The 3,679-nt window shown below is 38.6% G+C and overlaps 1 protein-coding gene across 1 annotated transcript in view; it reads left to right on the top strand.

The window, feature by feature from the left end:
* The window catches only part of LOC104511045 (RNA-binding motif, single-stranded-interacting protein 3), a 345,645-nt gene that overhangs the window by 134,493 nt on the left and 207,473 nt on the right, over positions 1–3,679 (top strand). The window lies entirely within an intron of this gene.

Genomic DNA, 3,679 nt, shown 5'->3' with positions numbered 1-3,679 from the left:
GCTGAATGAAGAAAAGGTTTTTGCCTTCAGTTGAGTGAGTGTTAATTGTTTCAGGATTAGAAGTGCTGCAATATATTTTGCAATATATTTAGTTTTTTGTTTGCACTAAGGTAAACTAACAAAATTATTATTGCCAGCCCTTGTCATTTTAGCACAAATCTTGTGTTTTACAGATGCTTGTTGAAAAGCCTTGGTGTGAAAATTACAGCTTTAATGTAAACAGAAAAGGGGCAGTACATTTTAAAACTTTGTTGTTGCTGAGTAAAAATTGAAAGTATGACATCATAAGGACTCAAAGAAAACAAAGTGGTCCATTTTGGATTTTATGTTTCCTGACATATATTTAAACTCTTGAAGTTTCAGTTCCTGTCCTGGCTTGGGTTTGTTTTGTTTATGTTTTTTAGCCAATCTAATGAGATTTAAATGTACAGGTTTGACAATAGCAACATGATTTGTGTATTTTGGGAACTAATAGTTCACCTTTCCAGTCTGGTCAGATAATGGAGTTAATGTCAAGTTCTTCAAGGACAGAACAGAGCAACCCAAGACCGTAAATCTACCTGTTACTGTTGTAACAAGATGCACTGCATACCAGTTATGGGAATTTAGGAATATGAAAAGTTTTCATTTCCCACATTAGGCAAAGATGGAAAATCCAAACATACCTGCCAGTTTCTTTCTTGAACTGAACAGACCCACCGAAGGAGCTTCTGAGCGAGGCTTGTTTCTTGGTAAACAGAACTTTGAGATGTTCCTTTTTACCACCTTTAGTGCATAATTCGATTTTGCCCTTCCATTAAGTAATTGGCCAGATGAGTATTCAAAGCTTTGTGATTCCCATTCATCAGGCAAAATTAAATGTTTCTGAACAGGTTTATCAACTGGACATGTTTTAATCAAATTTAATGACATTTTCAATGAAATAGTAAGTGCATTTGGCTTTTTTCTTATTGGCCCAGTGGAGGCAGAAGGGGCATTTACATCCTTTGAACATGAAAAACACTTGGTGTCAGTCCCTGTTTGTTATTGTGGAACATGACAGTTATCTGAAGAAAACCAGCGGGATTTAATCTGACAGCCCAGTAAGGGAAGAGTGCCACCAATCTAATTATGCAGTAATCTAGTCAAAATGGGAGTAATTCTAGGCCTTTTTCAGTGAGTTAATCACATTTCCCATGCATTAGCAACCATGCATGGAGAGCTTTTAGGCCTGAGCTCTTAGCCCAGCGTAGCCCATGATAACCAGAAGATGAACATCATGTCATTGGTTTGGTTTGTTGTCAGGTTGTTTTTTCTAAATTATGCTAAAGTGTTTCTGTTCAGATTTGGTTTCGCTCCACAAGATAACCCCCTGTTGAAAATTTCACAGTTCACCATCAGTCATTAATTACAAAAGACACATGTTAATTTTGGGTGTCCCAAGATGGAGGGAAGTCCCAAGATAAAGGAAAAGGTGTACTGCCCTCTGCCATTGATAATACTGTCTAAAATTATTCTTCCTTCACCTTTTTTTTCTTCTCCATAATGACCGCAATATGGTAAACTAAGGGGCATAATGAAGAAAAAAACCCTCAAACCTAGTGTTTAGTCAAAGATTGTCAAGTAATCTTCAGGCCGGGTGTCAAACAATGTGACGTATCTATTGAGTAGAAAGTGGATTGGAGAGATGATTCAGGGAGAAAAATTCATTTAGTCTGCGACAAAAGTTCAGAGGTTTGGGTTTTCTGCTTTTGTTGTGTTTGGGTGGGTGGTGGTGGGGTTTTTTTTTTTTTTTTTATTTAACAGTGCTTAAGGCTTGATTCTACTATTTGCTAGATGTATGACAGGCACATTTATCCTGCCTGTCATTTCTCCCCCCCCACATTTTATTGTCAAGCCGGCGGAGAAATTATTTCATAACTCTGTCCTCAGAGGTATAACTTGCCAGCCTGAAATATCTACTTTGGATTGTAAGTAGTTGGGGGGAAAAAATGCTGATCCCTGAATGTTTCATCATTTTTTTGCTAGGGCAGCAGACCTGGTGCTGTCACATATTTATTTATTTCTGCAGTACAACCCACTGTTCTCGTAAGTGGGCAAGATACATCTTACTCTTATTTCAGTGGAAGAAGAAAGATATATTCTAAGTGTGTGCCTTTCCTGCACATGGTGTTTGAAAGAGGATTCTTGGGGGCTGCCAGAAGATATTTAAGTGCTTGCTTTTCAGCTTTCCCTGTGACAGCAGAGCCTTTGAACTCCCTGAAAGTTTAGATACCACCGGGCACCTTGTGGCTTGGTTAAGTGTCTGCGGGGCTGCATGGGTTTGCCTCTGGACAGCATCCCGGTACATGAATAAGATACCTGTACATAAAGCAGAAATAGATTTCAGCTGGAAGAAGGAAAAAAGTAAGGAAAGAAAAATGCACAGTCAGATCCCTTCCCTAAACTTTGCTTAACTGAAAAAGCAGTAACGCACCTGACTTGCCTGAAATTCTCAAGCCAGGCCAGAACACCAACTCTGTCTGGAAAGCCAGGAATGGGATTTCCTCCTATCTCTAGGAAAGACCTGATTGGTAAAATATTTGAAGTTTGGTGGTCTTGCAATTCAGTGGGCTTTAAATTGGCTCAGTTCTGAAACTCCCTGCATCTCCCTTCAACAGTTGACACAAGAACGCTTTGGATCCAGATGGTGCAGTTCAATCTGATTTCTGCTTTATCGGGATTCCTTTCATTTTTCTCACCTTGTTCAGACTGAAGAAGTTGAACTGAGTGAAGACAGTTTTTGCAGCAGCAGTCCATACAGACTGTTTGTGCATTTTTTCAGCTTTCTTGTTACTTGTGTAACTCTGGGTGTTGTCACTGACAGCAGGAGCTGATTTAAATAGAAGAGCTAGTTGTTTTCCATTCCAGTTTGACAGGGAGGTGGTGGAGGTCAGAACTGGAGGAGCCTGGCATCAGTGATGTGGATTTTTCAGAAGGACAAATGGCTCCAATTAAAAATAGCAATAATTCCTTAAAAAGAGATACCAATGTCTCCTTTGAAACACTAGTGGCTAAATAGAAGTCAACAAGGAGGCACTACGCGCCAAAAGGGAGAATGGGAAGAAATGACCCTGCGAGATTAATTGAGCTAAAATTCATGCCAAGTTTGGCATTTCACTTGCAAATGAGTACCAGATCTGAGCTGATCTTCAAAAATGCTTTTGCAAAGTATGTAAGAGCTTGCTTTGCAAAAGCATTGGTCCTTTTTTAATTTTAACTTAGTGGAAACAGCAGTTACACAGCACTTACAAGAACTGAAGATGCTGCCGTTATGTACTGGGATCTTTCAGACTCACATAAGCAATTGTTAAAATGCCCAAAGTAGTTACATTTTTATAATAAGTAGCAATGAATAGCAATGTATTTAACATTCAGATATGGTTCTTGTAAACACTGCTTTATATTCAGGATCCTCCCTTTCTAGTTTATTTTTTTCCTCGTCAGAAGTCATCTGTAACCTTTGGAAATACTGGTGAAGTTCTGAAGTTCTTCAGGAATGCTCTTTCATTGTTATTCTTTAACAAAGTAAAAAGAAATTAAATTCCTACTCTTGGATATGCTGCCAATGTGCACAATTTACTTATGTGATTGACTTTCTGAGACCATGAAACTAGTGTATTGAAAGAAGCAGGACTTGTTATTGCTTTTAGAGATCTGT

The sequence above is a fragment of the Eurypyga helias genome, unplaced genomic scaffold (genome assembly GCF_000690775.1).
Source record: "Eurypyga helias isolate BGI_N326 unplaced genomic scaffold, ASM69077v1 scaffold5746, whole genome shotgun sequence".
NCBI lineage: Eukaryota > Metazoa > Chordata > Aves > Eurypygiformes > Eurypygidae > Eurypyga > Eurypyga helias.
The sequence above is the reverse complement of the archived record's forward strand: the minus strand, read 5'-3'. Positions and strand labels throughout refer to the sequence as shown.